This window comes from Malaya genurostris, chromosome 3 (assembly GCF_030247185.1).
Source record: "Malaya genurostris strain Urasoe2022 chromosome 3, Malgen_1.1, whole genome shotgun sequence".
NCBI classification, from domain to species: Eukaryota; Metazoa; Arthropoda; class Insecta; order Diptera; family Culicidae; genus Malaya; species Malaya genurostris.
In genome coordinates this window covers 161,742,480-161,755,834 of record NC_080572.1, presented here as the reverse complement: position 1 = coordinate 161,755,834, position 13,355 = coordinate 161,742,480, and the positions used below count along the sequence as shown (strand labels likewise).

The window sequence follows — 13,355 nt, the reverse complement described above, 5'->3', positions numbered from 1 at the left end:
CATAACTCTGAAAATTCGCATTAAAAAAAACCGCATAACTCTGAAACTTCGCATAAAAAAAAACCGCATAACTCTGAAAATTCGCATAAAAAAAGTCGCGTAAAAAAAACCGCATAAAAAAAGACCGCATAAAAAAAGACCTCAGTGTATATCAATATTAGCGGACCCCTGCACACTTCGTAGCGCAACAATATTAGATTAGATGTAGAAAATCAAAATTACTTATCAATTATTGAAGCAAAATATCATTATAATGCTCTACGATAGTGGCCCCAACATCTTAGATAGGGTCTAAATGATGAAAAAAAAATCATCATTTTGCGATTTTCTTCAGAATTATCGTTAAACAAAATAGTGTTTTGCATGACAAAAAGCATCATTCGAACAACATTTTGTAATTTTTTCGTGGAAAAATATTGAGAAATAAGTCGGTGAAGAAGTATTTTTAGGACACTTCTAAAAATCATGATTTGTGGTGTCCACTGTGTCTCAGCGCAGACTAATCAGAAGTGAACAAATCAAAGCAGCATAGTTAGGGTAGAAGTTTTTGTAGACCCCAACGTTTCTGTTTCATTTTTTAAAATTTTTGGTGATTGTTCAAACTACGATTTTTCACAAAAAATCCGCAATTTTGAAGCTGTAAAACCTCCCCAAAGTAACAAACAACAAAAAGGAAAACATTGGGGTCTGGTTTTTTATATGTAGAAAGTGTGTGCAAAATTTGAACAAAATTGATGCAGTAGTTTTTGAATGACGATGGACACGGACTTTCAAAACCAGCTTTCGAGAAAAACGCGTGTAAAGTTTTTTGTCTATAAAATCAATGGTAACCATTTATTACTCAAGGGAGCCCGAGCCCGTTGGGTCTAATATTTTCCAAAAATATTTTTTTTCTTTTATAATTTGTTATAATGCAACATTTCGTGAATGTTTTGTCAAGTTTTTAAGTCAATCGAAGCAGAAGCCTTGGGCCTGTCTGCCAAGCTCTTACTTCTTCGCAGTATGAGATAAGCAAAGATAAAGACCCATAACTTGCAGAGTTTTGTTCCGATAGACTTGAAAATTTCACAGAATATTCTTGAAATGTTTTACATAAGAAAATACAAAGAAAAAATAAATGATTTTTAAAAAGTGTTAGACCCTACTCGCCCCTTAAGTCAGAATAATCGAACGACCCTCATGATTGCTCGCGATCTGACAATTGTTTTTTATTCGATCTCAAAAAATTTCCCCAAAACAGGTATACACGTACACTTCGCACTTTAAAGCAGTTTTTACCTGCTATTAATAGTCCCAAATGATCCAAGCAAAATACAACCAAAATCAAAAATGTAAATAGCAGAAACTTTACGTCTGCTTCGGCACGTCAGAAAAGACATTGCACTCCGTTGCAAAACAAAAAGTGTTCTGTAAATAGCAGAAACTATACGTCTGCTTAGCGGTTCAAATTGAACTGTCGAGTTTAGCACTAAGCAGTTCAATTTGAACTGCTCTGCATTGATGAGTCAAAGACGAAACGTAAAAACAATAATAATCAAAATCAGTTTGACAGTTTATGAGCAAGAGAGTGATTCATTCGAATAGGTAAAACATGTCGATGAGTTCCCAAATCTCGATTCCATCGATGTAATTTAATAATAGCAGGGAAACGGGATGATTCGAGTACATTGGACGAAACTGTTCATAGCCACTCAAATGCAAATAATTTTAAATTTCGAAGTACTCTGGGTTGATATAATTCGAATCGCGTTTGGGCCAATTGAAGACGAAGTGCATTGTGACAGCAACAATTACAGGGTCCGGCACTTGAAGTGTAACCAACTTCAAACCGCTCGCGCAGCTGACGCACGGGTATCAGCTCTCTAGAAATTTGCTAAATGACAGTTCGGAGTTGTATTGTTTACAAGCGCAAGAAAACATTTTGCCAAAAGTGAACGCGAAAAAAAAATCTTGACTTGAGAGAGCGAAGGAGTTGCTTCGTTTGGCCGAAAGCGGCCAATTTCCGAACATTGTTTTTTCCTGACGAGAAAATTTTTCCAATTAAGCAATTCGTAAACTCTCAAAATAGGGTTTACTTGACCGACCGTTCATACGAGAATTTGAGTCATCGATTGGCCAAGAGGCAGCACCCGCAACAGATAATGGTTTGGGCCGCTGTAACAGCAGATGGGCGCTCTCCAATCGTTTTCATCGAGCCTGGCGTCAAGGTAAATGCGACATTTTATCGGGAAAGTATTCTGGAGGTTGCTTTGAAGCCGTGGGCAGACAAACATTTCGGTGGCAGACCATGTACGTTTCAGCAGGACTCGGCACCGTCTCACAAAGCTCGAGTGAACCAAGAATGGCTGAAAAACAACGTTCCGAACTTCATCACGTCCACACAATAGCTCTCGAATTCACCAGATGCGAATCCAATGGATTATTCTCTTTGGGCCATTTTGGAGAGCAAAGTCCGAACTAAAAGATACACCAGTCTCGAGGCGCTGAAAAAAGTTATTGTCCGCGAGTGGGCCAAAATACCTGCAAGTCACATTCGGGCAGCTTGCGATTCGTTTTTTGACCGTCTCAAGGCCATAGTCAAGGCAAAAGGTGGTCATATCGAGCAAAAGTGAATTGATTCTGAATTTTGTATTATTTTTACATATTTTGTACTTTGAATTAAGTAAAAGTAATTTTCCAAACTGAATTTATGGCCTTTTTAATTGGTTACACATCGAGTGCCGGACCCTGTATATCTATCGTGAAGATAAGATTCACATTTCTGGAGTTTTAGGAAAACAACGAATCATGAAAAAACTTTAATCCCTATCTTTTCTTATTGTCGTTCTGTAATTTGACTTTACGGCATTGAACCCAAAATTATATATCTGAAAATGGAAACCTGTATGCTGTTCATTTGGCGCCCTTACTCAAGGGATGAGGCCAGTGTGTTTTAGGGCGTTTTAGAGGACTATTTTCACGCATCAAATCTGATTTTCTCAGGAACGTTGACGAATATCAAAAAACTCAACTGATAATCTCCTAGAAAATTAGTTTTGCTTAGCGGTTCAAATTGAACTGTTAGGCGGAGATGGCAGTTCAATTTGAACTGCTTTAAGCACTGATGAGCCGAAGGCGAAACGTGAAGAAAGCTGAAATAAAATATGTGCTTTTCTGTACAAACCCAAAAAACCCCTAAATGTTCACACTCTGCGGCGACCAGTAATCAGTCGTCACTCGTTTTCGTTCTAGCCATCAGAAAGGATATAGCATCTCGGTGCAATATCCGAAAAGTCGTTACATAAATAGTGTAAACTTTGCGTCTGCTTAGCGGTTCAAATTGAACTGTTAGGCGGAGATGGCAGTTCAATTTGAACTGCTTTAAGCACTGATGAGCCGAAGGCGAAACGTGAAAAAAGCTGAAATAAAATATGTGCTTTTCTGTACAAACCCAAAAAACCCCTAAATGTTCACACTCTGCGGCGACCAGTAATCAGTCGTCACTCGTTTTCGTTCTAGCCATCAGAAAGGATATAGCATCTCGGTGCAATATCCGAAAAGTCGTTACATAAATAGTGTAAACTTTGCGTCTGCTTAGCGGTTCAAATTGAACTGTTAGGCGGAGATGGCAGTTCAATTTGAACTGCTTTAAGCACTGATCAGCCGAAGGCGAAACGTGAAGAAAGCTGAAATAAAATATGTGCTTTTCTGTACAAACCCAAAAAACCCCTAAATGTTCACACTCTGCGGCGACCAGTAATCAGTCGTCACTCGTTTTCGTTCTAGCCATCAGAAAGGATATAGCATCTCGGTGCAATATCCGAAAAGTCGTTACATAAATAGTGTAAACTTTGCGTCTGCTTAGCGGTTCAAATTGAACTGTTAGGCGGAGATGGCAGTTCAATTTGAACTGCTTTAAGCACTGATGAGCCGAAGGCGAAACGTGAAGAAAGCTGAAATAAAATATGTGCTTTTCTGTACAAACCCAAAAAACCCCTAAATGTAGTTTAGATTATTATGTGAAAATTTCAGAATGATTCATTGACATTAGCGGTCGGGAGTCCCGAATTGCATAACTGAAAACGCCATCTTTCAACTTGTTCTTTGAATATCTCGCCTTCAAAAGCATGGATCAGAAATCTATCCTGACAATGTCTAGATAATTTAATTGAGATGCGATTAGTACATAAAAACATATATGTTCTCGCGATAAAAATGAAGTGAATGTTATTTTTGTGAAGGTAAGTCGATTTTTTTAGACGCGCCATTTTTTCCCTGGTAACGTAACGAAACATGAGAGAGAAATAAAATAGGTTCAGCAAGGCTGCCAAACAAGCGGTAGCTTTTTTGGATTTTTAGTGATGTAATCAAACTTGTAACCGAAAATATCAAAACTTCCTTGGCCACCCGGTCCACGCATACTAAAGAAAATTAGCTACACACACTTTTTCCGCAATTATTTTATATATGGGGCATTCCACGCAAAATCAGCCACCCAAATTTTTTTTCATCTATATTTTTTCGGTAAAGAACTCGAAAATATTCGACACGTATTTTTTTATTTCAAAATGGTACGTGGAGTTTTCGAGACATGATTTTTTGAAATTTCGCGTTTTCAAAAAAGAGCCTTTACTGTAAAATCTAATAAAGATACAAAAATTCGTCCAAAACATGAAATGTGCGTCTTTTCCTTAGCTTTCAAATAAGCGATTCCATAAAACAACCTTTAAAGTTAATATAATGAAAAAAAGTTAAAATTAATAAACAAATAAAAAAATTCAACCTTGGGCCTAATTTTTGTTTTGTTGAAAAAAGAATCTTGGCAAAGTTTCAGCGTGGAAAGATCAATACTTTTGGAGCCGTGATTTTTTTAATCACGACCCGCACGCGCGGAGCGTACCGCAGCGCAATTCGCTCGTATACGGGCTTAACTTGTCGACACATGTCGCGCAACATATCAAATCCTAACTTTGTCAGTTTATTGTTAGTAACGTTTCAGTTAAGATCGCGGTGTAAAAATGAATTCGAAATTCAAAAATCGTTGCTGCAATCCATTTAATTTTTAGACTCATGTTAACAAATTAAAAAACATTCGATGCGTCGGGTTTTTTCTTCCCTTCTTGAGAAATTCGATTTTTTGCAGGCAAATGATGTTTTGTGTGCACCGTGTAGGCAGAAAGCGAATAAAATTGGGGCTTTACGTGAGTATTAAAATAATGATGACATACAAATTTGGAAAACTTGCGAAACTTATGCAATTTTCACTATTCAGCTGTGAGGGAAAATTCTGTTGATGCAATAATGATCACAGATTCTGAATCCTCTGAGACTGATGACAATGTGTCTATATTCAGCGACAATACAGAAGTAATTCGTACATTTACTTACATTATAACATTGCATTTCTCAAATTTTAAAATATTGATTGCCTTTTTAGAATGAACCATATTTGCCTTCCGGTTATCGTACCGAATTAAAACGAAAATTGCATGCTAAAGATGCAATTAAATCGGAAAGAATTAGAATTTTAACTTTTTTGCCAAAAACTGGAGTATTCGTAAGACAGCGCATACGATGAACACATCAAGACATTTTGTCACGAAAGTAGAGAATCTCGTGGGAAAAAAATAACTTTTGCGATTCCGGGAACAAAAAATAAAAACTTATTTTTGAATCAAACTCTTGTTGTCTTTATACATAAAACCATAAATATTTATAATTTACAGAAAAACAATTTTCCCCTGAAATAGTTATTAAAGTCAAAAAATTTTACGAGCGTGACGCTGTAAGTGTTATGATGCCAGGTCAAAAGGACACGAAATCTGTAAAAATTTATGGGAAAAAATGCATAATTCAAAAAAGATTATTTTTTGGGAATCTTTAAGACGTTTATTAACGATTCATAGGTGAAAATGAAGGGATCGAAATTAGCTTTTCAAAATTCTGCTCATTCCGACCAGAGCACTGTGTTTTTTCTGGTACTAGTGGGATACACAATGTTTGTCTGTGTCCCATTCACGAAAACATGAGACTGATGACTTCAGGTAATAAATAGAAACATCTCAGTTTGTTTCCTTGTAACGTTACTATTCCCGTTGTTTTCAGGCAGTCGACTGGTCAAATTAATGATCAGCAACGATTATCGTGTTTGCCACTACAAAGATATTTTGTTACATTTTTAGTGAAAAAGGCTTTTTTGGGCAATGTAAAAAATGTCCAACTAATGATCAGATGTCCAAAAAAATTCACGTAGTTTTTAAAAAGAATGAAATAAAAGAGTCACGCAGGAGTCAGAATCAGGTTATGAAACCTAAAACATGTTTGGAAAACTAACAACACCTACTGATAAGTTTTTCGAAAATTTTTGCAAAGCTGCAAGAATATTTCTCAAGAATTTTTTTATTGCTCGAAAACAAACTTCATATTTTCAAAATGTTAAAAAAAATTTGGAGAGTGACGAAAGTTTAGTAATTTGCGATTTTGCGGAAAATTACGCCTTCGTTATTCAAAACGCAATAACTGGCTTATATTGGAACAACGACTAAGCGACTATATTCCCCATTGTTTTCTACTAAAAATGAACAGCAAAATCGATCATAAAACATTAGTAACTATTTCTGATTGCAAGAAACATGACGCAATAACTGTGATGTTTTTCTCGAAGCTCTTAATCAATATTTTTTACAATACTATCCACATATACGCAAGTGCATCTATTTTTCTGACGGCGCTCTTCAACAATTCAAAAATGTAAAACACTGCGAATATTTTTCATCACAAGCATGATTTTCATCGTTTTGTACAGTGGAATTTTCACGCGACAGCTCTTGGAAAAGGGCCATGCGACGGTGCTTGAGGAACTATCAAAAGAATGGTCCGTCGCGCAAGTTTACAAATTATCAATGATTGTCAAATTTCGACCGCGAATGAATTGTACAAGTGGGCTAGGAAAGCATCTTCTCTACCCAATATTTCAGTCATATACAAATGTTCGGAAGATTATGTAAAAGCAGAGAAATTTCTTAAAAATCGTTTCGAAAAATGTAAAACCATTTCTGGAACACAATCGTTTCACTATGTTGAGCCGCCACGGAGACAAGGAATTAAAAATGAAAATTTTCCCTTCCCAGGAAACGTTTGAAGTAGTAAGTTTTTGTAAACCAGAAAAACCAAATCATAATGGTCGTCAAATGGTTAGATAACTAAGTCCTCACATGTTCCTATCTCATGCCTCCCCGAGTGTCTATGATGACATTTGGTCAATAGAACTGCGTCGACTGGGTGCTATTCGCTTCTGCGTTAGTAACAGAATGAGAGGGTGCGAAATGGCTTGTAGTTTGAAGCCCATTATAAAGTGCAATATTTATCGTAGTATATTGCAACATTTGGTTCTGTTGTTTGTTGCATTATTTGTTATATATTGAATTGAATTATATTACATTGTATTATATATTGTTGTTATTCACCCTCATTCTTGTTTACGGCCGTATGCGATACGTTCGAAAGTATATCAAATTCGTATTCCCGTTTACGTTCGAATCAATCACACTTTTAAACATCGTACATGCATAAAAACAACGCCCATCCAACTTTAAACTATCAGTTCTGGTACAGATTTGAGTTGTAAATAAAAATCTTTGATATCATTTGTTATTTGACTTGTTTTTTTCGCTGATTTTGTATCATCATGCTTACGTCCGTATCGACTATTCGACGAACACATGCTTTCGAACGAATGCGAACAAGCAATTCTTGTTTTCACTCGAACGTGTACGTACGCGATTCCTATGCAAAATAAGGATCGGTAGCGCAGGTAGGTACTGCAGGTGATAAAAACATTTAAAATTTATTTCCGATCAGTAGTATCTGCGAAAAATATGTTGCATTTTTCTTGCAATTTTGTCATGATTTCGATAGCCTACATATATATTACATTGGTAAAATCATGCATTTAATATAAAATAAACCATGTTTACCCATGGTGTATTTTGTATAAAGTACTTAATAGATATAAAATTGATGCGTAAAAACTTTGAACCTCGCATATATTCAAAGAGCTCCCCAGAAAAAAACAGCACTTTACTATATTGCTATGCTTTCTAAATGTTTTATGCAAAACACAAATTCATGATTTGATCACAAATCACCTTTAGATTCGAAAATAATTTTGTTAGAAATTGGTTAAACTTTTTTCAATGTGTTCGAACGGTTGATTCGCAACATTAAACTGACGAATCGAAACCATGGCATTCCGTCTATTCGTCCGTAAACGAGAATGCGACTTTTCGTTCGTACGAATGATGTTCGAATACACGTATCGTTTTAAACTAAAATGGCATACATTCTAGCGTTTCACATATAATCACAAGAATTGGACTGATTTCATCAAGGCTTAGCATTTTTTGAAGTTTACTGATATTTGAATATTTTGTGGCAAACGAGTCGCGTTCGAATTCATTCGAGTGAAAACAAGAATGGCTTATTCGTATTCGTTCGAAAGTACCCGTTCGTCGTATAGCGGATACGGACGTAAACAAGAATGAGGGTGATTATTATTAATATTATTATTATTATTACTATTATTTTTATTATTATTATGATTAACAAAGAAATATTATATTTCCTGCAGTACTGCGACGAAAGAAGAGCAAAACTTTCACTGCGACATCAACTGTTATACATTGTATCATAGCATATTATTTCATATAGTATCTTCTGTTATGTTATATTATGTTGTATGGTATTATACTGCATTGTATTATATCATATTATATTGTATTATATTATATTATAAGTATATGTATTGTGTTATATTGTATTATGTTATAGTATATTGTTAGAATATATTGTGTAATGTTATATTATAGTGTTCTATTATTTTATATTTTATTACATTACATTATATTATATTATATTATGTTATATCACAGAGAACAGATATCCAACAGACATTCATACGTGCAAAGTCGTGTGCAACGCTGATTTTGAACGGATTTTCACTTTTAACGGATATTCACAGCTTTTTAAAAAAAGTTTGTACTAGCTTGGTAGTATACTGTATTGCATTAAATTATGTTATATTATATTATGATATATCGTGTTGTTTATTGAATTATATCATATTATATTGTTTTGTATTATATTATATTTTTTTATATAAATTTATGTTATATTATATTATATTGTATTACGCTCAAGTATATCGACAACGGGGAGGGACATCTTACAAGTGAATCAGGGTATCTTACAAGTGAATGACTGGATGATGGAGTGGATGGCCAACCTGAGTCACGTGGGGGAAGCTTTGTGTTTTTCCCTGAAGGTCTGAAATGATTAAGACGCACCCTTCTAACAAACAAACCATCAGGCGGGTTTAAGCTGGCACAGTGAAATTCTTTATTATATGGCCGGATGTTCTTGCTGGAAGGCGCCGTGTCCTCAAAACCCATTTTGGCCTTCTTAACAGCTATTATATGAAAGCTATCTTATAATCAAATTCGGATCTACTGTAATTCTACCCGCATACACTGGTAATGCCTTGAACTGAGGGTGGCTTCAAACATACATACATACATAATTTCAAAATAGGAATTGAAACCAAAATTGAAACATTCATTGATGTTTTTCTCTATTTGCTGTCAATGTTAGTTTCACCCTCATTTGAAAAACAGTTCAAGTAGTCTACCACCTTCTTTGTTGATAGTGAGTAAGTTCGAATGAATAGGCATGAACATCAATTGGATAACCATAATTCTCTTCGGAAAGAACTATAAACTTCGAACGTTTCAGAATTACAAATAACACATGCGAAAAACAAATTCGGTGGAGCGTTATCCAAAAGCGTTTATTCTAGTATAGCCCATCTTGCCATTCTAGTATTCGCCAAACACTAGTTTTGTTTACATTCCTTTGCAAACGCATTCTCGAGACAGAGTAGAAACCGACTGGAAGTTTCAAGTAGGCAGCCCTACAACCACTAGACAACACAAATACCTCAATAATCGAGTATAGAACCATTTTTATGCATAATTCAAAACTGTCAAAATGGCACCACTGATAAGCAAATAGTCTTTATTACAATGCAGATGAAAAGGATCGAAATTATATAAGCTGTGCGAGTCTTGATCCTTTTAAGAGGTATTTTACGTTGAATAACTAATACTAAAGAAAACAACAGCAAACTGACCTTCACTTTAAGTAGTTTATTGCTGTTTCTGATGCGCCATTTTAAAAACGTGAATTTTATATATGGGTATCCCATAGTGCAATCATGCATGATTCAGGCGATAAAGTTTTCAATTCGGCAAAATATTTTTTTGATTTGTTGCAGCATAAACTGTACCATGGAAAATAGAATAAAAACAAAGCAAACCAAAATCGTATTAAAAAGCGACCTTTATGAAGCGTACGTTTTTCCAATTTCGCCATTATCCTCGTCTTATGAACAAACCTAGTTTTACTACATCAAATAAGCTAACAATCTGTTTTACCAAAAGTATTTCTGAAACTATCACAACATACTAGTAAACTTACCTCAAATTTCCGTCAGATAAACCCTATCAAATATGTTTTTTCACTATAATTTTCACTTCTCCGACTAAGCTTGGCGTGGCTTGCAAACACAATGAACTGCTATCCTCGAATATTATTAGTCATAAAGCCGGACATTCGAGCAAGTTGATTGTTCGTCTTGTCTATAAATATCAAGCTCGTTTGCTATAATTCGATCTACCATAATTTAATTTACCACAAGGGAAAACGCGAAACAGGGTTGGCATAGACTAACGTCGTTTTCACTTGATGCCAAACCTAACCCAGTTTACGCTAAATACAAATAAATAAATAAAAAAAAAACTTTCAACGGCGGTCCTCCATTGGTCCAATACGTTGAACGGTCCAATGAACGTCTAATCAATCATTCAACGGGAGGCCAACACGGGACCTTCGTTTGCCGATTTTGAAACAGACCGTTGAACCGAATGCCATTTTTTTCGTTCAACAAACTCGGCAGACAGAGGTCCATTGTTTGCCATTTTTAATATGGGGAGTTGAAGCCCCGTTGGACTAGTTTTACTGGACAATTATAGAAGCTTTATCCACATATTTTTTTAAACTAACACTACATACCTGTACAATACTTCTACTTCACGTAGAATAACAACAAATCTTTTTTCTATATGAAGGTAACACCTAGATTTAACACTATTTTTGCAAGAGAAAAAACAACAACAAACCATACCAGCAAACTGAACGAATTCAGTTTTCTTTATTTCGTGCAGTATGTCGTTCAATAAGCGCTCAACGACCTACAAAATAGAACCGCCTGCTGAGAGGGTTGCTCTGGCTTTGCAATTTCGAGCAGAAATGATCATGAAACACCGTCAAAAAATTGCACTTCTGCTCGAAAATGCAAAACCAGAGCAATCCACGCTAACATATGGCATAAAAAATTTCGTTTCCAGAAATCTTAAAACTTTTCTATGCCCCAGTCCGTTTCTTTCAAAAATTTGTTCTTGGATTACACCAGATCTGGACGTTTCATGCATTTCTAAGACATTCGGTACAAAAAATTCTTTAGTTTTGCGTTTTTTACGCGACTTTCCGAAGTATCGTAGTTTTCATTTACGGATCTCCGAAGTTACGCGGTTTTTTTAACGGTACGTATTCTCCGTGTAAAAAAAGACCTCAGTGTATATTGTGTCTAACACAATTGTGAAAGCCATTTGATAAATTTAGGGTAATTTGCACAATTGTTATAGTTGCTATACTTGCTTTTAACGTGACGATGTGAAAATGAAATTTCTATAACTGCTAGTGCAGCATGGACAAGTTTCAGATTTGTTGCTCAATTGTTTTAGATGTACCGAAAGTTGTTCTACAATGATTTTTTTAAAGACTGGCACGACGTAAATGAGAACGAGATCGAGAACACCTTCTAAACTAAACAAAAAGAAAACGGTTGTACTTTTTCCATTAGCTACTGTGGTTGTGTTAAATGCGCAGTCAACTTTGTACATGCGTTTTAGGAGCATTTACGTACCCATTCTACACCAGACGGCGCTTTTGGTGTCATTGGTTGCTCAACTATAGTACTGGGGAATCTAGGTTTACTTTATTTATGATGATAGTCAAGCTCAGAGTGAGCATTTATTCTTAAAATTGGAAATACAAAAACGCGTATTGAAATAAGTGTTGTTAGGAAAACTAATACACAGGTGACAGGGTTGTCAGTTTGCTTAGTATTACACGGTTAACAGTACTTTTAAAGCCGACACACCTAGTAAGCCACATAGCCTCTTAAACTGTACTCTAGCGAGACCCCCATAATGTCTAGATTGATCTTCCGAGGTAACATACTTCAAAAGGATTATTCCTCTTTGTATTGCATCTTGCACGAAACGATAGCGAAAGTCGATGACGTTTCATCATCTTGTCATGTTTAGCTACAGTGATACACTACTTTTTTGCTGGTTTGTATGTTGTATCACATTAAAAGAGAGCTTTGGTTGCTGAGCTTAAGCTTTCGCTATACGTCGCCAGGGCGCTTTCAACGTAACGAAATTTTTTAGCTCTCTTATAGCTGATTGTTAAAACTAGGAAATTTTGAAAAAATCGCAAAAAATATTGAATGCAATTTAACTAACATCGGCTACTATGAGTTTTGTAGAGCACTCATAGGGCTATCATAACTTATTAGTGTCGTTGATTTTTACGTGGACAGTTTTTGGCAAAATAATTTTTTTCTCCTGACTCACCATAATATGAAACTAATAACAGCCTTAGGCCGAAGGCAGAGTTGGAGCGAGAAGCTGTGCTGAGCTGGTGACTGACATTAGCAAACCTAGAGCGGGAATGATATTAGCAGCAAATCGAAAGAGCCCTGTCAGAGTACAAGCGAGAAATCTGCTCAGCTTTCACACTTCACTTTCACAATTACAGGGTGATATGTGCAAAAAAATTAAAATAAGTGCACTTAATTTTCTCAGAGACGGCTGAACCGATTCTAACAAACTTAGATTCAAATGAAAGATACAATTGTCCTATACAAAATTCCTGAATTTTATTTTGATCCGACTTCCGGTTCCGCAGTTATAGTGTGATTAGTGAAAAAATTCTTATTTCAAATTACTCACTTTTCTCAGAGATGACGTGACCGATTTCAACAAACTTAGACCAAACCAAATGAAAGGTCTCATAGTCTCATACAAAACTTCCGAATTTCATCCGGATCCGACTTCCGGTTCCGGAATTATAGGGTGAAGTTTGTTAAAAATTGGATACCGTCACTCGACGCGGCGAAACAAAACACGTAAAAAAATGTCTTAACTTGCCTCGAAACTATTCCAATTGGTAGCCATTGTCAATAGACAACCAAA

The 13,355-nt window shown here is 35.6% G+C and overlaps 1 protein-coding gene across 2 annotated transcripts in view; it reads right to left on the bottom strand.

Moving 5' to 3' along the window:
• Positions 1-10,643, bottom strand: part of LOC131434627 (heterogeneous nuclear ribonucleoprotein K-like) — a 49,572-nt gene extending 38,929 nt beyond the window's left edge. For both annotated transcript variants that reach the window (XM_058601540.1, XM_058601541.1), the window contains exon 1: positions 10,513-10,643. The gene's annotated coding sequence lies outside the window, so the exon portion shown is untranslated. The remainder of the gene's footprint in view (positions 1-10,512) is intronic.
• Between the last annotated feature and the right edge of the window lie 2,712 nt (positions 10,644-13,355).